At 37.5% G+C, this 25404-nt stretch overlaps 1 protein-coding gene across 2 annotated transcripts in view; it reads left to right on the forward strand.

Annotated features, from left to right (window-relative positions):
• The window catches only part of LOC102159844 (melanoma-associated antigen B4-like), a 134780-nt gene continuing 120663 nt past the window's right edge, over positions 11288-25404 (forward strand). For both annotated transcript variants that reach the window (XM_005673516.2, XM_021080241.1), the window contains exon 1: positions 11288-11408. The gene's annotated coding sequence lies outside the window, so the exon portion shown is untranslated. The remainder of the gene's footprint in view (positions 11409-25404) is intronic.

The following is a 25404-nucleotide window of genomic DNA, read 5'->3' on the forward strand; positions in this document are numbered from 1 at the left end:
AAATGATTTTTTTTAAAAAATAGCAACAGGCTCACAGACATAGAAAACAAACTTATGGTTCCCAATGCGGAAAGAGGGTGGGGAGGGATAAATAAAGAGTTTGAGATTAGCAGATACAAACTACTATATATAACAAAGATAAACAACAAGGTCCTGCTGTATAAGACAGGGAACTATATTTAACATCCTATAATAAACCATAATGGAAAAGAATGTTAAATACATATGTTAAATACATATGTGTGTGTGTGTATAATTTTATACCAGAAACTAACACAACATTGTAAATGAACTTCAGTTTTAAAAAAAAGCCATCAACAATGAAAATGAACAGAGGAACATCACTGTCATCCTTCTTGTATTCATATGATGAGAGGTGCATTTTGGGAAAAGTGGGAGAGAAGGAAGGTAATTAATCAAGAAATGTCCTCCTGGGAAACTTATATCTGACTGTCTTTACCACTATCCCAGTCTTAAAGCCAAGAGGGGAGATGAGAGGTTGACATGTTATTTGCTTTCTCTATGATTGAACTTATTTTTATCCTACAGTGCTATTTTATTTCAAGGTAAAAAATAGAATTTTAGGAAATTCTGGGTATGTCATTGTTTCAGGATTAAAAATAGTTAATTCAGTGTCCTTCTCTTTCTATGAGAATCATTTAGCTTGCAAGGGGCCTATGTGATACCCTACCTTCAGAGTAAAATATCTGATGTCCTTCTCAATCTATTTGTTTCCTTGTTATTCAGGTTATTCTAAGATGTTCCTTTTTTTGTTTTGGTTTGTTAGGGATAGAATAGCCATTGTTTATCATACTCTCAGTAGTGAAAGAACAAGCTTTTATTATTTTTAGTCTATCACAGACCAATGCTTTTTAAAAATACAATAAAGATAAATTACAAGAAGAGTGAAAATTTTAAAAATAAAGCTAAGAAAAATACAGTACAAATCTGAATTTGCTTTTTGCTAAATAGATGTAATTTTACATTCAATAGATATAAAATTTCTCATTCCCTTGCCATAAAAGTTTCTAAAAACTTTCCATTTTTGTACTTAATTTTGTCATAGATTGGTTTTAAACAATTTGCAGACCAGAACTGACCAGTGTAGACCACATTTTTACTAACATTAGGCTAAGTTATGTTTCATTAACAAATAAAACATAAAATCTCAGTGGCTTACAAGAATAAAAATATATGTTTTGCTTATGTAAGGTGTAATGTTGTTATTCCTGGTCTGAATTTTCCTGGCCACTCTCTTTAAATAATAATGATGGAGGACTATTTCCCTTGCCTCCTGTGCTGTAGTAGGTAGTCTGTACACCAGAAAAAGAGAGTGGGTATTAGTCACCTTGCCGAAGTAATTCACACAAATTCTGCTTTTGTCCTTTCACCAGAACTAGTCACATGGTGAAACTAACTGCAAGAGAGTCTGGGAAATTTTAAGAAGTATGTGAGTATTGGAGAACTCTGACCAGTTTCTTCCACATATGACTTCTTATATTCTGTGATCACATTGTTTTTATTTCCACATATCTCTCAGAGAATGCCTAGTTTTCAGACGTTCTCGTAGATATTTAAAATGCAATTTATGGTGTATGGGGGGACTCATAATGCTTGTTTCAGGTCCTGACTATCTAGGTATGGCTTACTACCACTGCTTCTCTATCGCTGGCACACAGTACTGGCCCTTGCAAATATCTGTGAAATTTCACATGAGAACTATACATCAGTCTCCTTGTTATTCAGGTTTCCACACAATCTAGGGAGTTAATCATCCCACTCTTGATCAGGATGTAGAAGGATGTGAACAACCATGTGGTAAAAACAGTTAAATAACTGTGGGTACAGTGAAATAGTCATGTTTATACACATATATAAAGCTATTGAATAACAGTGGATGCTGAGAAGTCTGAATTAGCCAAATTCCAGAGAAGGATGAACTCTTCATTGGTGAACAAAGAGCCACAGTTAACTTCCATACTTGGAGGCAAGAGAGTGTGGGTGGTCAAAGGAGCAGGCCTAACAGAGATGATAGAGACTTTGTAGGGCAAGGAAAATACCTCTGAGCTTTTAGTGACATGGTTGGCTAGCAAGATAAATTGGAATTTAGAAAAGCTCCAAATGAAAGATCACTTTATTCTATCTTAAGAATTTGCGTTTCATGACTTGAACACTATGCCAGAGAAAGTAAGAGTTTTCAGTGAAGATAAAGCTGGAGAGGATAATTTGTATGGTGTTCTGGTGTACATATATTAAAGTTTTGGTGGAGATGAATTCAGAGGTCAATTAAAAATCAAAGTTGCAAGCTAATACCCTCCTAGCTTAAATCTTACCAATAGCAAGGAGAATTAACATCTCAGTTGAAGGTGGAACTGAAAAGCAAAGCAAAAACTCCTTATTTTAAACTAGAGGTAAGATCAAATTAATTAAGGTTGCACTCTAACCCTAGCTCAACTCAATTCTTGGTGGAATCCAAATTACACATCCCTTGCCTAACTAACTGCCTTTTAGTTGAAATGATTGACCCTTTCCAGGAAAAAATTAAATAAAACTAAAAAAAATATATAATTCAGTCATCTATATTCTTTTATATATAAAGTTTTGTATGTAATAAAAATGTAAATAATCATGAAATATATGAGCAACAGTCAATAGAGACAAACAGATGATAACAGATTTTTGAATATAGCAGATACCGTAAAACAACTGCAGTAGTTAAATAGTTTATAAGGTGGAAAGAATTGAAGGAGTTATACAAGAGAGAGAATTCTAAAAATAGATTAAAATTCTAAAAATAAAAAAGTGAACATTGTTTTAGCTAGAAAAACAAAATATATGAAATGAGCAAAATGATTAGACATGGAGAAGAGGAACAGCAAATTTGAAACACGTTGATAGAAATTATCCAAAATGAACCATCTAGAGAAAATAGAACGTCATTGAGTAGGAACAATATCAAATGTACTAATATATATGTGGTTGGATTTTCAGAAGAAAAGAGAACAGCACTGGAAGTTTTTTTGTTTTTTTTTTTTTTTTTTGTCTTTTTTTAGGGCTGCACCCACATATGGATGTTCCCAGGCTAGGGGTCTAATCAGAGCCGTTGCCACTGGCCTATGCCACAGCCACAGCAACGCCAGATCCGAGCCGCATCTGTGATCTACACCACAGCTCACGGCAATGCCAGATCCTTAACCCACTGAGCGAGGCCAGGGATTGAACCTTCAACCTCATGGTTCCTAGTTGGATTCGTTTCCGCTGCGCCGCAACGGGAACTCCAGAAAATTTTTAAATGACTCTAAATTTGAAGAATAAGAACCAATACACAAATTCAAGAAGTTCAGTAAATTTCAAGCAAGATAAATAAAATAAAACTAGAGACACATCAGAGTCAAACTGCTGAAACAAAAGATAAAAAGAAAAACTTTAAAACCAGCCAAAGGAAAAAAGACATACTACATATAGGGAAATTATGATATATTACTTCTTATCAGAAACAGTAGAAACTCAAAAGACAATGGAGTGGTTCTTTTTTTAAGTGCTGAAGGAAAGGAGTCAATTTAGCATTCTATATTTAGTGAAAACATTTTAAAAAGGTTAAATAAAATTATTTTAAATAAACCGAAAGAATTACTAATCAGATCTGTGCTACAAGAAATGTTAAAGGAAGATTATCATTCTAACAGAAAATTGTACCATATGGAAACTCAGCTCTACGGGAAGTAAGCAAGAGTTCTAAAGGGTAATTTTATGGGTAAATATAAAATATATTTTGTCTTTCTTTTTTAAGTCACTTTTACTATTTTTTTAATTTTTTAATTTTTGAAGTATAGTTGATTTACAGTGTTTCAGATGTACAGCAAAGTGATTCAGATATATAGATGACAATATAGACTATATATATATAGATATCTATATCTATCTATCCTTTTTCAGATTATTTTCCCTTATACGTTATTAAAAAATTTTGAGTATAGTTCCCCTTGCTATGTGGTAGATCCCCGTTGTTTATCTATTTTATATCTAGTAGTATGTGTATGTTAATTACAAACTCCTAATTTATTCCCCCGCCATACCCTTTGGTAACCATAAAGTAGAGGAGGATATTGGATGAAGATAGTCAAAACATACAAACTTTGAATTATAAGATGAATAAGTACTAGGGATGTAATGTACAGCATGATTAATGTAATTAATATTGCTATCTGTTATATATAAAACTTAGAGTAAATCCTAAGAATTCTCATTACAAGTAAAATTTTTCTTCTATTTTCTAGGTGTAAAATTTTTCTTCTATTTTCTAAGTGTTGTATCTATATAAGATGATGGATGTTCGCTAAACTTGCTTTGGTAATATTGATGTAAGTCAAATATTGATGCTATACACCTTAAATTTACACAGTTCTGTGTGTCAATTATATCTCAATAAAAACTAGAAAAAAGGAGTTCCTGTCGTGGCGCAGTGGTTAACGAATCCGACTAGGAACCATGAGGTTGCAGGTTCGGTCCCTGCCCTTGCTCAGTGGGTTAACGATCCGGCGTTGCCGTGAGCTGTGGTGTAGGTTGCAGACGCAGCTCGGATCCCGCGTTGCTGTGCCTCTGGCGTAGGCCGGTGGCTACAGCTCTGATTCAACCCCTAGCCTGGGAACCTCCATATGTCGCGGGAGCGGCCCAAGAAATAGCAACAACAACAACAACAAAAGACAAAAAGACAAAAAAAAAAAAAAAAAAACTAGAAAAAAAAAGAAACAGCAGCGTAATATGGATGTTTACTCACCAACTGCTGGCTTACCCATCAATCTGCCTGGCTCATCAGCTTCACTAGAGGATAATGCTGGAATAGTCTACAGTGTTTTCCTTTAGTCTCAGGTCCTTGCTTCTCCCTAAACTTTGAGTCAGGACAACCAAGTATCTGGGATGCTTTGGTGCCAGCGTCCTTGGTTTTAAACTCCGGTCTGTCTTTGTGGATGGATTTTAGCAAAGGGGCTACTCCTCTCTCTCAATCGTCTTGAAACATTTGAAGTACAAACACCATACCAAAGCACTACTACTAATAGTAGTATTATGTTTTTACCCATAGTAAGTATCATGCAAAGTAGCTGAGTGCTTTATGGCAAAACTTGTCTAATGCCCTTTTTTTTTTTTTTTTTTTTTTTTTTTTTTGTCTTTTTCCATTTCTTGGGCCGCTCCCGAGGCATATGGAGATTCCCAGGCTGGGGGTCGAATCAGAGCTATAGCCGCCGGCCTATGCCAGAACCACAGCAAGGAAGGATCTGAGCCGCATCTGCAACCTACACCACAGCTCATGGCAACGCGGGATCATTAACCCACTGAGCAAGGGCAGGGATCGAACCTGCAACCTCATGGTTCCTAGTCGAATTCATTAACCACTGCACCATGACAGGAACTCCTAATGCCCATTTTGACTACAGTATTCCCTTATAGTTAGGGCCTATTCATCTCCTTAGCAGCGTTGTTGAAATCACCAGGCTGTGCCAATGCAAGTGAAAGTGCCATGTTCTGCAGGGATCCCAACTAGGCCTCCCAAAACAAAGTAACCTCTGTCAGTTCTCTTAACCAAATAGGGGAATTCCTAGTATCTCTGACAGTCAGTTTATAGCATGTACTGACCTATGTGTGTGTGTGTGTATATATATATATATATATATGTAGCCAAGATTTAACAAGTACTAGATGCTTTTCAGTGTGTATGTGGAAGGTTACCAGGAAGCATGATCCAATTTCTATCCTCAAGGAGCTTATACTTCAGTGGGAAGATGACATAAACACAAGAAAAGTGGCAAAGAAGCAGCCTAATAAGCAAAGGATTATCTCTTCTCATTTATTGATTCTGAGATAGCTAAAAAATTATATATATGTTGAAAACTTCAGACATACTGGGTGTTGGAGCAAACTGACAAGTCACTTATTTTGGGTAGTTCTCTATCTCTTTCTTAGGTAATATGTAGTAGAGAAGTCTGTATTATTTTGGCACTTAAGAAAAAAGGCATATATTAAAAATAATTGTACTATATAAATGTTTGCAATCAACTTATCCTGTGAAAAGAGTACCAGGAAGAAATTTGATTCCCATGTTCTTTCTTTCATTCTTTAATGTGTATTGTAGGATCTCTTCTTAGTACTTCCTTCCATCTTCCCAGCAGCTCTGTGTCAAGAGAAGGAACTTCTTCCAGAGAAATCCAAACTGTATGAGATAATTTCACTAATTTTTATTCATAGGTTATTATGTGAGAATATTACAGGATGGAAATGGGGTGTGGTTAATTAGGTTCTCCATTTATTTTTTAAATATTCAGTACAAAAACATGGAAAACAGTTTTTCCTCAATTTTTACATGAATACAAACCAAAATTATTATTATTATCTTTTTGTCTTGTTTGTCTTTTCTAGGGCTACACCCACGGCATATGGAGGTTCCCAGGCTAGGGGTCGAATCGGAGCTGTAGCCATCGGCCTACACCACAGCCACAGCAATGCCAGATCCGAGCCGCGTCTTTGACCTACAGCACAGCTCATGGCAATGCCGGATCCTTAACCCACTGAGCGAGGCCAGGGATCGAACCCGCAACCTCATGGTTCCTAGTCAGATTCATTAACCACTGAGCCACGACAGGAACTCCCACACCAGTATTCAATATAACAGCTAGGTTTTGGTGTCAGAGTTGCTACTCTAGAATTCACCATGAGGTGTGCAGGAGGTTATCAGGCTGGGACAAGTCATTATCTATCAGTTTTATCAGTCTAACATTTGTTTTGCTCTAGGATTAAGAATAGCATCAAAATCTAGAGCCATTCAGGCAAGAGGAAATTTCCCATAAATCATACAATTTTAGAATTTTATTGTCAGAACTTATAAACCTTAGAAATCATCTTGTATAACCCATGTATTTTTTTCCTAAAGAAATTAAGCCACAAAGACAGTGAGTGACCTGACTGTCATATGGCTTGTTAGTGGCACAGTCTGGTCTCTCTCATCCATCTGGTATGTCTTCCAGCAAACCACCCAGAATCTGTTGTCTCCAAAAACATATTGGGAAATGTAACAATGGGGATGTTTATTTTCTTCTCTTCCACTGACAAAACATTCCCATCATGTAAAAAGGCCACTGAATTTGCGTGCTTGTGAAAGGAGATCTGTATCGACATTCTTCTTCAGTAGTGTGCTTCTCTCTCTGCTTTCCCCTCAACTTCCACTTTTTCCTCCCTGATCCTTACGCTTTGCTCCCTGTTGTCTCTCCCTCTCATCCATTTCCTTTGGCTCTATCTTTTCCTATGACTCTAAAAAGGTAACATACAAAGTAAGTTCTGCAAGCAATTATCAAATTAATCTCTTAGCAGTGAGACTCTTCAAATAGCTAAATATTTCTATAGTCAATGAGTTAGTCTTTATTTCAAATTAATAGTAAATGATAGTAAATTTAATTTCACATGCTTAACTAAAGTTTCAAAGTTTTATATTTTACAAGGAGACCAGCACTTTTGTATGGAAATACTTCTAAATGGAGAAATAAACCATATCTTCAGTGAACAGTTGTTCATCCTTTGGACATATAATCAGAATTAATGAGTTGAAAAATTGTTTTTACTGCCAGTAACACTGGCCAATACATATCTAAAATTGCCATAAAATTTAAGTGTGGTTGGCTCTGAGTGAGACTTTTAAATGTTAGCTGAAGCAGAAATGAGAAAATAAGAACAATGTTGTACGTGCCATTGGCTTGTTTGCTCTCAGATCCTGTTGGGGTTACCCATTGCTATTTAACATCCTACCACACCACTTAGTGGCTCAAGCAATGGCAATATTTATTTTGCTCATGGATCTGAAATTTGGGCAGGACTTGGTGGAGACAGCTTGTTTCTGTTTCATGTGACACCATCAGGTGTCTTGAATACTGGGATTAGACTCATCTAAAGGTTTATTCCATCATTTTTTTGGCCCTCCATACCATCTGTCAGCTGGAACTTCAGCTGGAGCTATCACCAGACCACCTATACGGGTCTTTTATTCCTATCTGTTTGGCTATTGCTAATCCGTAGACTGCATCTCTGCCCTCTGTTTAATTTTTCAGGTCTTTTACAAACTTCTGTTTGCAATGATTTCCCTATGTTAAATTCCCTCTGTTGGATTGCACCTCAAAGAACCTGTCTTCTCATGATAGACAGGAGAGAACAAGGTGGAAGTTATATCTTCTTGTATGAAATCATGCATTCTACTTGCTACATTCAGTTCCTTAGAAGCAAGTCACTAAGACAAATTATGTTCAAGAGAAAGGGAATTAGATTCTACTTCTGGTAGTGGGAATGTCAGAGAATTTGTGAGCATGTTTTCTGCATAGTACATTCCCCAGTACCCCTTGCTTGATGGCTTCTGGTTGGGGCAGCCAGTAGAAGGCTCTGAGAAGAGATTGAAGGATAATACAAGGGAGGAAGCCAGGATAGTTACTTCTTTTCTTTCTGCTTCAGGCAAAGTCTTCAGCAGTTGATGTACCTACTTTTTGGTTCCAGTTTGCATTGGACTTGCCCAGTCCTTGTGCCCTGGTCACTAAAGAACCTGTGCTATAATTCCCCAAATTCTTTTGCTCCATTCATGTCACATCGCTGAATTGTTTCTATGAAAAATTTAGTCCTTATGTGTTCTTTTTATATGCTGTCAAATTATAAGGGACTTTATAACATGTTCAAATGAAGAGTTTTCCTTGAACTTTCAAATACAAAAGTAACTGTTAACTTATGATTTAATAACAACAACAACAAAGTCTTATTTTTTGGGGGGAAAGTGGGAGGACAATTTGGAGGAATTTGGGTGCTCAGTGGGGTGGAATTGTAGGAGCTATGAAATTACAACTGCTTCTTCTTACATTATGGATACAGTTTATTTGTAATTTTTTCACTTTAAAATTGAAGTCACTAATCTTATGATTCCTGTGCTGCCTTGACTTTGTTTTTTTTTTTTTTTTTTTTTTTTTTTTTTTTTTTTGTTGTTGTTGTTTGTTGTTGTTGTTGCTATCTCTTGGGCCGCTTCCGCGGCATATGGAGGTTCCCAGGCTAGGGGTTGAATCGGAGCTGTAGCCACCGGCCTACGCCAGAGCCACAGCAACGTGGGATCCGAGCCGCGTCTGCAACCTACACCACAGCTCACGGCAACGCCAGATCGTTAACCCACTGAGCAAGGGCAGGGACCGAACCCGCGACCTCATGGTTCCTAGTCGGATTCGTTAACCACTGCGCCACGACGGGAACTCCGACTTTGTTAATAATTAATTTCCTTTGCTTGGCATATCTTTAGTTCGCACCATAGTGTTTGAGAGCTTCCAGTCTGTGGATCTGAGCAAATGCATTATTGAACATTCTTCCAACAGTTCTCTTTGCATTTTGCTCCTCTGGCCTTCTCATTACCTAGTCTCTAAAACACACCAAGCTTGTTGCTTTTCTTAGCAAGCACATTGCTGATAGCTTATTCTTTTTCTATATGCCACTCCTCTTTGTAGGGAAGTCTCAAATTTTACTGATGTCACTGTCAGGACTGGTAGGTTTGTGTCAGCTGGAGGAACATTAGCCTCTTGCTCTTAAACTGTAGCATCTGTGGTCCCAAAAGAAGAAGCAAAGTCACCTAATGTAACACAGTATGCATACACATGAGTGTTTCTGTGGTGGAAGCTTGCATATATCAAAGGATGTCTGATACAGTCTTCAAATATGCAGCCAACTCTGACATGGACAGTGCAGGTCAGGCACAGTTCCTAAGGGACTCTTGTAATCTCTCCTGTTGCTGGCCTCAGGCTGAGTTGGGAACTCACGATAGTCCCAGAGTAAGCTCTACTGAGCCCCATAAAGCACTCATGGATTAATATGAAAGGGATGATTGCCCATAAGATGTGCAGGGATCTGACGATTAATTGATGCCTCCTAATCCCAAATGTTTAGACTTAAGATGTGAGCCTACATATCAAAAATCGTAACTTATTATGTTTCTTCAGCATTCCCTCATTATCAACTAAATTAGCATTTTATGTAGTCTGACTCATTTTGGTAAAGATTGTAAGTTCTCCAGGTCACTTCAAAATTGATGGTGTGCTCATGTCTTAAAATAAATTGAAAAACCTTTTTTAAAAAGTCACTGATGACTCTACATTTCAACATTTATGAAATCCCTACTCTGTATCATGTCCTGTGCTAGACACTGAGACTTTATAGAAAATGGTAAATAATTTCTGTTCCCAATATATCAACACATACTTATGGTAATTCATTACCTGCTGAAGTTACTGGTTTTATGACTTGTCCTGTGCTCACTGCAAATAATTGCACAATTTGCACTAGTCATCACTTCTGCTTGGAAGTTCCTCTTCTCACTTTTCCATCTGTGAATGCCATATTCATCCGTTCTTTAATATCCAGCCCCAAACAGCTTTTATCTCTCCAATAAAGACTCTATTTTCCCTCTTCTGAGCTCCACAAGGACCAATCATTTGTGTGTGTTTGTCTCTTTATGCATTGGTCTCCTTGTCAGCAGGGTGACATTCATCTTATCACTAGCACCTAGCACAAAACTTGGCGCATACTCAGTGTTTCATTAGGGTGAGCTGTGTTGACTTGGGGGAAGTAGCTCAAGTGCATCTCCTCTGTGTGTGAAGAATGTTTTATAATAGAGTGATCACAAAAGACTCCATGCCCCTCACCCCCAAGGAAACTGAAGCACATCAGAAAGCAAACCCGGTCCATATCTTAGGAAAGGTTCTTCAGTGACACAATCTTGGAAGTGGAATTGGGCCGTCTTCTTCATGACATGAGCTGTGGCCTCTTGGTGCTGAGGACCCCATTGTTGACACAGCTAGCCATGTTTTCATTAATTTGAATCAAGAAGCCATTTGGCAGCGGAGTATTACTGACTCTGGCATACTAATTATGTTGGCACTTCCCCCCCTTTTCTGACCAAAGGGAAAAGGTTGTAAGGAGATTGCTGCAACGGAGGGAAGGAAAGCAATTCAGGAAAGGCCCCATACACAGCCCAAAACACAAGAATACACAGTTAAAAATACAAGAATATTTCACAGATTGCCGGATGTCATAATTCTTCTCCACCTGTCTGCAAGAGTTCAGTGCTAATCTTCTATTCAGTTTTGTGGGTGTTAATTTACATAGAGCAAATATAGGTGAGAGAGTTGAAATGATGGGTGCTAAAAATTTTAGTTCCTAGGCTGTGTTGTTGACTTTGACTAGGAAATCAAGATTTAACTGTGCCTCACTTTTTTTTTTCCACTTTAAGAAATAATCGTAATCCAAAACTAACATGGTAGCCAAAGTTCTGCAACAGCTATGGACTCAAAAGATGGCTAAAAATCCTCAATAGAAACTCTCCCGTAATTAAGCAGCACCCGGCAACACAGGTGAGAATTATTAAACACTACAAAATGATGCCAGTTCATTGAGGCAAGTATTGAAAAGGGTGGAATTAATCTACCCATTATTATACTGACTTATTTCATTGAGGCTGTGCCTATAAGGAACATTAAAGGTCAGGGGGTGTGGTGTTCACTGTGTATATAGCATAGGAGCTCTGTTGGATATCTGCTGTTTTCCTCTCTAGGTATGTGCTCTTTCCTTCCCTGTTACTTGACTGATGTCTCTGTAGGCCACATTGGCAGGGTTCCTGTACCTTCTGTCTTCTGGTTGGGTTTAACCTACAGGGAGCTCTGGGAGACTGAAGGGAGAAAGGAGAAAGAGAATAGGGTATTTATTCTCCACAATCCTTTCCTGCACCATTGCCTTGGGCTGGCTCTGTTTCTCAAATTATATTCTTGAGTTAGCCTACTCTACATAATTTTGTCATGTTCTGAGTTCCAATAACTTCTCCCTTGTTTCTTAGGACCTAGGGATGGTGACAAACTCCACTGTTACTAGCCTCAGGTTCTTGCCCTATATCTTGTGGTTCCACCTACACCTAAATTAATAGTTTGTACTTAGTAACTTTATCAACCCTCTATGAATTTTTTTAAATTCTAATATGTCATGTGTTTCTGACAAGACAAGGCAAGACTGACAGCAGTAAAGCTTTGTTGAATGAAGTATCCTCAAATAGCACAATAGAAGCTGGGGTATACAAATGTCATTATATGATACAGAAAACAAACTTTCTTCAATGAAGGTCAAAAGATGAAGCATAAACTGTGTCAGCCTTAAAAAAGAAAATGGGTTCCCTGTTATAAGTTTTAAAAGGTGAACAAAAGAACATGTAGGCAGCTCAGATCAATGTTATTTTACCAGTTTGTAGGATACAAGTTCTCAGAGCAGCTTCAAACATTATGCAGTTCTTAAGTACAATTGAAATTTTATAATATACCCACTTAAATCATTGTAATCATTTTCTGGATGAATAGTTCTTAGTGGATATAAGTACTCCTATATCTGATTAGAAAGACATATGTACAAGTATTCATTGTATTTTTGGCATTTTAGGTTGATTTAGCATTAAAAGATGGGGTTAATTGCCAAAAATCACCTAGTGATAAGACGGAAGAAGGATTTTACAAGCATAGCTCATTTTCTGAACAGTTTTACAATGTTGGAAAAATATATCTGTGTGAGTAGAAAATGTCAACTTCTACACTGACAGAAAGCAGCAAATCAAATCGCTCAGGCTTTAAGCAGAATAAGATTCTCCTTACATGATCTGGTGCTACATGTTTGAATAAAGTAAAACCTTCAGCAATCAGGAATCTTCATCTTCTTACAGTTTTTGAAAGTATCATTTTTATATTTATCAGATGCCTTAAGGAGTCCAAGTTCTTACAAATGAGAAAATATTTTTTTTTCTTTCATGATTCTCTCTCATTTTAGATAATGTATCTCTCTTTAAGTTTTTAAAATTAAACACATATATAGCATATTACCTGTAACTCTCAGTAATCTGGAAAAGTAAATCTGCATTTCTTAAAGATTCTTATGATTAGAGTAATGATGCAGCCACTCTATAGTCATATTACAATTATTACACAACTTTCTTACTTGGAAAACAGAACTTAAATTAGCATGCAAGAAATCATATTTTATGAATTATTAAATATGTGTCATTGGTGTTTTAAAATCAATACATATTATTTAGTTACATAAATCAATCAGACTATAGCTAACTTAGGTAACCAGTTATGTGCTGTTGAATCCATGGATTAAATAATTTAAAATGATAGAGTTATGCCAGCAGTGCCAGTAGAAAAACATTTTCTTTTTTTTGTCTTTTTTTTTGCCTTTTCTAGGGCTGTTCCCGTGACGTATGGAGGTTCCCAGGCTAGAGGTCCAATTGGAGCTGTAGCCACTGGCCTACTCCAGAGCCACAGCAACCGCTGGCCTACGCCAGAGCCACAGCAGTGCGGGATCCGAGCAACATCTGTGACCTACACCACAGCTCATGGGAGGGAATGCCGGATCCTTAATCCACTGAGCAAGGGCAGGGATCGAACCTGCAACCTCATGGTTCCTAGACAGATTCGTTAACCACTGCGCCACAACGGGAACTCCAGTAGAAAAACATTTTTAAAGCATCCGCTATGTTCCAGGTGCTTTTGAAGATTCATAACTAAAACATAGTCCTTAGCCTTAGAAAAATTGTAATCAAAAGGAACGGAGAAAGTATGCATGTGATTGAATAAAATATAAGTTGAAACATGATAAATTCCTTCATAGAAATTTTTTTTTGTCTTTTTAGGGCTGCACCCATGGCATATGGAAGTTCTCAGGCTAGGGGTTGAAGCTGCTGGTCTATGCCACAGCCACAGCCACTCCAGATCAAAACTGCATGTGTAACCTACACCACAGCTTATGGCAATGCTGGATCCTTAACCCACTGAGCAAGGCCAGGGATTGAACCTGCATCCTCATGGATACTAATCAGTTTATTAACCTGCTGAGCCACAGTGGGAACTCCCCCTTCAGAGAAATTTTTGAAAAAAAATGGTACAAGTGTGTATAGGATTAGAGCATATTTGGTTGAGTTTATTAGGAGAGAAATCACTGAGGATGTCTGAGGATGAATTAGACCTTGAGGGATCAATAAGATTTCAAAAAGGAAAAAAATGAGACCACTGGTGGGAATTAAAGAGAAAGAGCCTTGAATGAAGAAACAGCATAACAAAGGCATGACAGTAGGAAAACCTAGAGAATATTTAAGGGCCAGCCAAAAGTCTAAGTTAACTAAACGTAGGATGAGAGGATTATATACAGCATCCAACAGATTTGTACTATGTACATGAAGTACGAATAAAAATTTTTGCTAGTGTCTGTGATAAACATAGTCAATAAAATGACATAATCTTTGTCTTTAGAAGTTTGCATTCTTGATGGGCATAGAAGGGCAACAAATAAATACCTATTTAATTAAAATTCTCAAACCTCACTTGGCATGAAGGATGAGAGAAAAAGTAACAAGTGGATGTGCCTTGGCTTTGAGAAAAACTGTATTTTTGTTTGTTTTGTCTTTTTTTTTTTCAGGGTTGCAACTGTGGCATATGGAGGTTCCCAGGCTAGGGGTCGAATCTGAACTGCGGCCACCAGCCTATGCCACAGCAATGCCAGATCTGAGCTGCTTCTTCAACCTATACCACAGCTCATGGCAACGCCAGATCCTTTAACCCACTGAGTGAGGCCAGGGATCAAACCCAAGTCCCCATGGATGCTAGTCGGGTTCTTAACCTGCTGAGCTGCAATGGGAACTCCTGAGAAAAATTGTTTTGCTTGTGAGCATGCTTATTCTAGGGAGACCAAGAGGAAAGCCAACCATGAGCTGGGGTCTTTATCTCAATTCTCTCTAATCAGATTTCTGACCCACTGGAGAGGACCAGGTGTGAGGTAGCAAGAACAGTGGGAGTTTTCTTCCCAGTTCTTCCTAAATAACTCATAAGTATAAATGGCCATTTGTCTTTTATGGACCAAAAAAAAAAGAGTTTCTTTTTATCCGTAAAAGATAGATTTGTAGAAAACATTGAAGACATGGTTAGGAATTTGTCACTTGATTTAAAAATAAAAATATTTCATTAAGTTCCTTTTGGGGTTCAGCGGTAACAAACCTGACTAGGACGCAGTCTCACTCAGTAGGTTACGGATCTGACATTGCCCTGAGCTATGGTGTAGGTCGCAGACACGACTCAGATCTGGCATTGCTTTTGCTGTGGTGTAAGCCAGCCACTGCAGCTCTGATTTGACCCCTAGCCTGGGAATTTCCATATGCTGCGGGAGCAGCCCTAAAAAGCGAAAAATTAAATAAATAAATAAAAATATTTCTACTTACTACTAAGTAATCGACTACTAGAAAAAATATATAGGCTATTAGGGGTATTCTTTCTGATTATCTCTCAAATTCCTCAAATCACAGACTTTCCTATGGAATTTGTATTCTAAACATCAAAATTTTCTCTGAAATAAAGGATTATTTCAGCTCATACATAATCCATTTATTTTTAAAGCATTTTGCTGAAAAATCAGGCAAGACATACATGGTCTCTCTATGCCTTAATAGAGAAATCAAGGGAGTTCCCATTGTGGCTCAGTGGTAACAAACCTGACTAGAATCCATGAGAACACAGGTTCGATCCCTGGCCTCACTGAGTGGGTTAAGGATCTGACATTGCTGTGAGCTGTGGTGTAGGTTGCAGATGTGGCTTGGATCCCACATTGCTGTGGCTGTAGCATAGTGGAGGTCCCCTTCCTCCCTCTCTCCCTCCCTTCTTTCCTCCTTTCCTTTGCTTACTTCCTATTCTGGTTTATTTTTGCCTTCATTCCTTTCTTTTCTTTCTTTTTCTCCATTATTGGGGAAAATTTTAAATCCTTTCAACCCCCAAAATCCTCTCCACAGAATATAGAAAAGAAAGAAAACAGATTGTATTTTTTGAAAAAGCATTAAGTCAGAGTACAATGTGCTTCTTCATAGGAAATCAGATAAGAATAGAAAGAAATCCCATTCTTTTATATAGCCAGAGCAGTTAAAATCCATTAGATAACATATTCACTATATTAATGGTAACTTGTCTTCTTATAAGAGGACTTAACAGCACCCTTTGCTATGCATTCTTTCATAGTTCATCCAAAGTTCATCTGGTAATTGAGGCTGCCATTTTTTGGCTAATTGCTTTTATCCAAAGGAATACTAAAATTTCTCTTATTTCTATGAGGAGCAAATGGTTTACAGCTCAGAGAAAGGCACCTAGGCTAGACGTTGAAGATAACAGAAAAATAGGGTCACTGTCTTTCTTAAGGTTTACATTTCAAAGAGATGGTTTTTAGACCCTTAAAAAAACATTCCTTAGTTGTAATGCTGACACAGGGTTTACCTAGCCCTTGCAAAGATTTGCATATATATCAAAAAGTTGGAGAAAGAATTCACAAGCATTATATTTCTCTGGGGAATGCTCTAAGGGGGAGGGAAAAGGAGGTCTCTTTCCCTTTTGATTATAGGGTAAATTAAGTTTTTAAATTTACCCTTGCATTTTCAACAAGTATTTAAATATCCCCTACTATTTGCTAGGCACTGCAGCATGTATAGGTATATGACAATGAAGTTACTTTATTGCAATGTAGAAACGAGTTGAAAGATTGCTGAGGTGAGGGGGGAGCACTATTTAGCGTGAGAATATGGGAGAATGAAGATGAGATGTTGGTGATGGTCCTCTGGTCTTTTTCTTCTGTAAGTGGCGGACCTCTTAACTTTGCTAGAGTAGAAGGAGGAAGACCAAATTTACTGTTTTCTTTGGAGATATGACTGAAACAAAACTTTTATTGAGATATATAGTGTATGATTGAACTAAGAAAGCATTGCATCTGGGTGGGGTATACTCATTTCACTGACTTGATCTGCAAAGAACTAAAGGCACCCTGGGAGAAAGCAATGTGATATATTAAGTATAATGTCCTAAAAAAATATATAAATTACCAAACTTGACAAAGATAGACTGAAAGGGTAAATAGCTATAAAATATTAAGAAAGTAATGAAAATAACCAGCCTTCTAAAGGTTAACAGGCCCAATTAGTTTCATGGGTCAGTTCTACCAGTCTCATCAACAACAGAAAATATTTTTTCTACTTAAAATTTTCAGGGGTTAGCGAACCCTACTAGCATCCATGAGGACGTGGGTTCTGTCCCTGGCCTCGCTCAGTGGGTTAAGGATCTGGCATTGCAGTGAGCTGTGGTGTAGGTCGCAGAAGTGGGACCACACATTGCTGTGGCTGTGGCATAGACAGCGGCTACAACTCCAATTGGACTCCTAACCTGGGAACTTCCGTATGCTGCGGGTGTGGTCCTAAAAGACAAAAAATTCGGAACGTAAAAAATGATGAAAAGCTTGCCAGTATATTCTACTAGGCTAGCATAAACCTGACATTCAAATCTTATAAGACCTTATAAGCCAATCTCACAAAAATAAATGTAAAGTCTTAATTAAAACTTTTGCCAAAAAAAAATACTGGAGTGAAAAAATATTAGATCCAAGGAGTCAGTCTAGGAATGCAAGGATAATTCATATTAAGAACTATATTAATATAATCACATTAACAGAATAGAGAGAAAATCATATTACTTCTATTAGATGCTAAGTTATGTTGACACTATTCAAAAACTTTTCCCAATAAAAATTCTTAATAATTCTAAGATTATAAAAATTTTAACTTGAGAACAAGTACCTACCAGTATCTTATAGTAAATATCATAGTTAACAGGAAAACTTGGACAGCATTCTCATTACCAGTAGGAACAAGACAAGAATGCTCATTATCTCCACAACATTGTTCTGGAAAGCCTAGCCAGTGTAATAGGATATTAAAATGTAAGAAGAGCTAAAAATATTAGGAAAAGAAAAAATTGTGATAATTTACAGACACTATGAATCCAAGAGAACCACCCACAAAACTATAAAACTAATTAGGAAACCTGTAAAATGGCCAGATATACAGTAAAAATACTGAAGCTCTTAAAGCTCTGCTATGCATCAGAAATAACCACTTTCGGAGTTCCCGTCGTGGCGCAGTGGTTAACGAATCCGACTAGGAACCATGAGGTTGCGGGTTCAGTCCCTGCCCTTGCTCAGTGGGTTAACGATCCGGCGTTGCCATGAGCTGTGGTGTAGGTTGCAGACGCGGCTTGGATCCTGCGTTGCTGTGGCTCTGGCGTAGGCCGGTGGCTACAGCTCCGATTCGACCCCTAGCCTGGGAACCTCCATATGCCACGGGAGCGGCCCAAGAAATAGCAACAACAACAAAGACAAAAAGACAAAAAAAAAAAAAAAAAAAAAGGAAAGAAATAACCACTTTCAAGTAGAATGGACCCATACCACTGATCAATAAGTATTTCTTGAGTGAACAACAAAAAAATTGCTATGGAAACAATACCCTACTCACAATAGCAATAAAGACTATTTTCAAAAACCTCCTATGATTAAGATTAAAAAGTAGTTGTGCAAGATGTATTTTAGGAAAAAATACTGAAGGCTATAAAGAAAATCTAAATAAGAGGCATACCATGATAATGGATTTTAGAGTGAATATTAGAAATACACTAAATTGTATAGAGGATTGATGGTTGCCAGAGGCAGGGGATGAAGGGTGGAAGAAATGGGTAAGGGTTGTCAAAAGGTACAAACTTCTAGTTATAAAATAGTTTCTGAGGATGTCATGTATAGTATGGTAACTATAGTTAATAATACTGCATTACATATTTTAAAGTTTCTAAGAGAGTAGATTCTAATAGTCCTCATTACAAAAGAAGAAAAATATAGTTATGTGTGATGATGGATATTACACATATCATTATGTTGTACATCTGAAACTAATATGTTTTATGTAAATTATATATCAATTTAAAAATGAATTTTCAAACACACCTCAAAAATATATCAAATTAATTCATGAATATCATATTAAAAATATTAATAAGATATTTAATAATATATGAAAACTGAATTTTAGAAGCCCATTTTAAATCTGTAAGGTAAATTCCCCAATTTCCTTCTTTTCCAAATATCTTTGGCTATTATGTTTCTAACTATGCAAAAGAAACATAAGATTCAGTTTTCTATTTCTGTTTCCACTTTTCTCTTCTTCCAACTCCTGGCAACAACCATTCCATTCCGTGAGTCTATAAGTCTATGAATTTGACTATTTTATATGTCTCCTATAACAATAACTACATTATGACTATTATCGTGATTATTAATGAGCAGACAACTTTGGGCCATTAAATTGAAGACCTAGGGGAGAAAAAAGAAAATATATACATGCAATAGAATATTACTCAGCCTTAGAAAATATGGGAATTCTGCCATGTATGACCACATGGATGATCCTTTAGGACATTGTGCTAAGTGAAATAAGCCATTCGTGACAGGATAAATACAATAAATATCACTTATATGAGACATCTAAAGTAGTCATAAAATCCAGGGGCTTCTACACCCTAATCCTCCTGAGCCAGGGGCTTGGTTGAAGGCTAGGGTGGGAGTTGAGGGCACAGAACCCCTTCTTAGGACACACGAATCTGTAATCTCTCATCACTTCCCCTCTTCGCTCTCCTCTGCCCTCAGCCTAGGAAGTCTTATCTTCGCTTGAGTCAAAGAAAGTTTGCTCCAAGTCATCATCCTTAGTTTATGCTAGAATTAGGCTTCTGAAATTCAAAGAACAAGACTGAGTTTTCACCTTTTATGAGACAGTATATCTTGCAGAATACCAGCCAGAGATAGCAAGAGCCAAAAAAGATCTGCTAATATATCTGTTTGCAATATATTTGTATCTCAATATCTCCTTGAGTGTGGATATTTGGAAATCCTAGAAAAAGCTATATTAGGTCATAGTCCAAACCAGGTAACAAAGTTACCTCCAGAGAAGTGGGTGCTGGTGAATGGAATTTATGAATGAGTTTACTCATTTTTCTGAATTCTTTGAATGCCTTAGAGCACTGATTCTCAAACTTGAGCATGAATTAGAATCACTTGGAGGTCTTGTTAAAACTGATGGCTGGGCCCAAGCAGTAGCATGCATGTCTAACAAATTCCTAGGTGATGCTCACATTGCATCCAGGGACCACACTTGGAAAACCAGTGCTTTAGAGCAAACCCATATTACTCTCAGTAAATATAAATTATATACAAATTCAAAAATTAAAGTTTATGATTTTTTTAAAGAGTTCCCACTGAATCTACACTAAAAAAAGTCCCATTCTCTAAGCAGTAACTGCTCAGATGCTACAGAGAAAATGTTCATGTGTGGTGCCTCTGTCTTCCTTCACGCCAGCCCATTTGTAAGCTGCAGTGAGCCTCCCAGTCTGGGAAAGGCCTTCCCATCACTGGCCTTGGTGATTGAAATTCATTCTGCTTAAATTATTTCTTTTCCATTTTTCTTTGAAAATTTCCTCCCCACATCTTTTCAAAAGAGAAACCAAATGTGGTGAGGCAGTGAGGAAACATTAAAACTTAAAAAAGAACTAGCTGAATAGATTCCTTGGATTCCTCAGTCAATTCCATCAGTATGATCCATTTGCTCTGGATATGTAATGAATTCTTATCAGTATACTTTTCAGTTATCTTTGCAAGTTACATTTCTTTTTTCCTCAGATTCTCGTTTCCTGCATTTGTCCTGTAAAGCAATACGTGTGGTTTGTGGGTTTTTTTTTTTTTTTTTTTTTTTTTTTCTTTCTTAAAGATGTCCTTGGAGACCTGGCCTGATTTCTACCCTTTATGGCTTTCTCATTTGCCTTTCATGTCTCTGTGCAGTGCTGGATTTGGGTACAACTCTTAAACTTCCTGATTTTTCTATATTCTAGCAGATAGAATCTTTCTTTTTAGGGAACTGCTTCTGTGGATTAATGCTTTTACCTGCTATTTCCTTGGGCTCAATGAATAACCTGTAAACTCACTCTTTTTACACCATTTTATTTGTTTACGTAGCCAATTGAGTATTCCAAATATATGGAATATATTCATACCAGTTTCTTCTTAAGCTTCTCTTCTGGCGTGACTGGAACTTTCTGTCACTGGCATTTTCTTTCCATATTAGCTTCCATTTCTGTTTTGTCTGTTCTACTTATGGGTGTGCACACTGCAAACGCCTCAAGTCTATCTTTGCCTCTGTTTGCAGCAAAAGTGAATAGCAGTGCTAAAGTAATGGAGTCTTAATGTGAATATATTTTAATTAGAACTTCATATATAGGCTGATGAGAATGTCTAATTTAAACTGGTTTCTAAAACCCTTTTATTTTAATCATGGTTGTAGAGTGGCATGTTGTTTCGAGCTGCCGCAGATGTACTCTTTGCAGGCAAATAATAAAGAACCAGGAGAAATTATTATTTCAGAGCAGGGCTTGGCATTAGCATATTTTAACTCTTTCACAACTGTTTTTCAGGCCATAATTTATCCTCATAGATAAATACCCAACACAGACGCCAACATGTATTCACCAAAAGACACGTACTAGAATGTTCATAGCAGCAATGTTTATAATAATCCAAAACCAGGACTTATCCAAATGTTCATCAGAAGTATAATGGATAAATGCAGTATTGTCATTGAATGGAATATTACACAGAAATTAAATAAACCAACACATTGCTGAGTAAAATAAATAAATAAAACTAGTCACAAAGATATATTTTCTATGATTCCACTTAAGTTCAAAACCAGGCAAGCTGGAATTCCTATTATGGCACAGTGGAAATGAATTTGACTAGTATCCGTGAGGATGTGGGTTCGATCCCTGGCCTAGCTCAGTGGGTCAGGGATATGGCGTTGCCATGAGCTGTGGTGTAGGTTGCAGATACAGTTTGGATCCCGTATTGCTGTGGCTGTGGTGTAGGCGGGCAGCTACAGCTCCGATTTGATCCCTGGCTTGGGAACTTCCACATGCCTCAGGTGTGGCCCTAGAAAGCAAAAAAAAAAAAAACAAAAAAACAAACAAAAAAAAACAGACAGAGCTAATCTATGTGTAGTGGTTACCTTCTGGTTACCCTTCAATAGTATTTACCTTTGGGGAGTGGTTAATGACTAGAAGGGAGTGCAAGGGAGTCTGCAAACTGGAAATCAGCTGTTAGTTGATCTGGGTGCTGTTTACATGGTTGTGGTCAGTTTTCAAAGTTGACTGAATTGTGTAATTATGATACATGCGTTTTCCTATGTGTATGTCATACATCAGTAAAAGGTATCAAAGAAAAAGTTTCATTCCACGTGATTCTATTATCCTCTCCTCTTTACCTATTTCCTCCTCAAACCTACTCTGTATGTCTTTTTAGGGGACAGTTTTTCATGTTTCTTTCAGATACCTGCACATCTTCTGAGTAGAGGCATTGACATGTTTTGTTCTGGGCTTTCTTTTCAAGGATGTTTGTCAGCCAACAGTCTTGGGCAATAGAAATACTATCCCCCTCTGGGGAAGAGGGAAGATTTGCTAACTATTAAGAATAAGAAAGATAACATCTCCATTGGGGCCAGGTTTGGCCAAGTTTGCTCTCACCCCCCTCTAAGAGATGGGGAGTACCTAAGCATAGGGCTCCTCCTGTTTTGCCAACTGACTGCAAACAGGCATCCACCTGACATGCTCCAATTTGCGCTCTGGAGACAGGGGAGGAAGCAGAGGGAATTGACACAGGTATGGTGCTCTTGCTACCTGCTGTGATTGGAGTAATGAATGAAAAATCAGTCCTTTGTATCTGATTCAGGAGTCTCATGCCTTTTGCCAACATCCACAAAACTGTAGCAGGTCACCCTTTTAGCTTGCAGGGAGGGTAAAATCTTAGATCCTTCATGGGGCTTGACTCTGCTGGCCCTTAGGCCCATATTGGGTTTAGGGGGCTGTCATTTTTTAGTTTTACTGTTATATGGGCTTGATTATCACAGTAAATCAATTTATTGTGATAATCATATTAGAAAAAATAATATTTATTGAGCACATACTATGTGTGAGACATCATGGTAAAAGATATACATACATGTACTGTATTTAATTTTTTATTTTATTTTTTTGATTTTAATCAGTTATTTCCCCAATAAATTTTTTTTCTACTGTACAGCATGGTGAACCAGTTACACATACATGTATACATTCTTTTTCTCACAGTATCCAGTTCCATCGTAAGTGACTAGACATAGTTCCCAGTGCTATCTATACAGCACTATGTACTGTTATTTAAATACTCTCAGTCATCCATAAAACATATTTTCTTTTTCTTTGGTTCACAGGTGAGAAAACTGAGGTTCAGAGAAAAAGTTAGCATCTATTACATGACTTGGGATTTAAACCCACTGCTCTGACTTTAGAGCCCACACCCTTAAGTCTTTACTCTCCTATATGGGCCAAGTTCACATAACAATAGGGCTAGGAACCACAACTTAATTAGCTGGTGTGGTAGAACTGGTTAAAATCACTGCAGACTGGCAAGTTCAAAAGGAACCATTTGTTGCCATTGTGGTGCAGCCGAAATGAATATGACTAGGAACCATGAGGTTGCAGGTTTGAAACCTGGCCTCGCTCAGTGGGTCAAGGGTCTGGCGTTGCCCTAAGCTGTGGTGTAGGTTCCAGATGTGGCTTGGATCCTACATTGCTGTGGCTGTAGTGTAAGCCAGCAGCTGTAGCTCTGATTTGACCCCTAGCCTGGGAACCTCCATTTGCCTAAAAACCAAACAAAAAAAAAGGGAACCATTTGTGGAAGCATCACTCATAGCAGCATGTAGATGTTTGTTCTCCCACAAAACATTGGCTCTGACAAGTATTGTGAGGTAGAATAGCCCTCTTTAATAGCGTCTTCTCATTACACCCTGGAGTTAATCAAAGGGATAACATGACCCACCAGTCCAACATTTACATTAAAAGTTTTTCAATTTTGGAGTTCACCTTGGAACAGATTAGACAAAATAGGCAATAATGTATGGCAAGAGAATCTCCAAGCAGAGCAAGGTCTTAACATTAACTCTCCTCCTTTTGGGCACCTGATATTTTACTTTCAACAGGATTTAAAGACCATGTTTTTCTTTGAAAAGGAAAACAATCAAATGTTCTAAACACAATTCTTCACTGTCTCAGTTTGGCTTATTTTCAACAAGAAACCTGCAAGAAATATAAAGAGGAGAAAAAAGATATGTGTTTGTTTGCTGGTCAGATACAGTAGTTGATGTTAGATACATTGCATTTTTCTTGTATGTAAACTTATCAAAGTAAATTAAAAATTTCTCTCTGTGATAGAATTAACTAAATGAAAAATAAGATACATTTTCAGTGGTCAGGAAAGGTCTTAAACAAAGGACTTCTTATGCTTCCACTAAGAACCACCCAGATGAAATTTACCACCAGGTGTGTGTTTTTGTCTGTGTTCTGATATGAGTGTGGCTGCCTCTGCTGCAGTTCTCAGAAATCACTTACAGAAAATACACTTACCAAGGGTGAGAAACACATGCTGAAGAGCAAAAGCTAAACAGAATGCAGAAGAAGGAAGATGGAGGTGGTACCAGAATTCTCCTCCTCGCCCTCTCCCAGGCCCTGCTGCTTGCTGAATTCAGTTAGTTCAGAGAAACCAAGCAATTGAGGCTACGTGGCGAATCCTGGAAACAAGACATATTTTTAGGATGCAGCTTGGTTTTATGGCAACTGATAAGAGTGACTTCACTGTGAAAACCAGCTAAACTAGAATGCTTTCTGCTCCCTTTCTACCTGTAAGAACCTCTTGCAATTAGCTGGCCAGGAAGACTATACTCAGAAGATAATAAAATACAGTGTGGCCCCAATCCAGACAGAAAAACAAGAATTTTTTTAAAATTCTATTTTTATTTTTTTAGTTTATAAAATAGAGCATACTTATTAGAGTGCACAAAGCACGAATGTACTGCCAAGTAATTTATAATAAAACAAACATCCATGTAATCACCAGCTAGTCCAAGAAATGGAATATCACTGGATCCTAGAAGTCACTCTCATTTTTCTTACGACTATTTCTCCTTCCCTCCAAAGTAACCATTATCCTCACTCATATGCTCACTGCTTCCTTGTATTTCATTATAGTTTTACTCAAGAATTCTTAAACACTGTAGATAGCTTTGAAGACTTTTCAGTTATATTTAAATGGAATTATATAGCATATATTGTTTCTTGCTCAGCGTTAGATCTGTGAAAGTCACGGCGTTGGGGTGTATAGGTGTGGTGTATTTATTTTCAAGGACTTGAGTTACTTGGTCATAAAGGATATACATCCTCAACTTTTGTGGATAATGCCAGGCTTTTTCCCACAGTGCTTGTGGTCAGTTTATCCCCAACAGTGTATGACAATTGCAGCTTTTGCACATTCTCATCTTCTCTTGGTGGTTTCTGTCTTTTTCATTTTACCCATTCTCGTGGGTGACTGGTGATAACCTACTGTGCTCCCATTGCC

Source organism: Sus scrofa, chromosome X, assembly GCF_000003025.6.
Source record: "Sus scrofa isolate TJ Tabasco breed Duroc chromosome X, Sscrofa11.1, whole genome shotgun sequence".
Classification (NCBI taxonomy): domain Eukaryota; kingdom Metazoa; phylum Chordata; class Mammalia; order Artiodactyla; family Suidae; genus Sus; species Sus scrofa.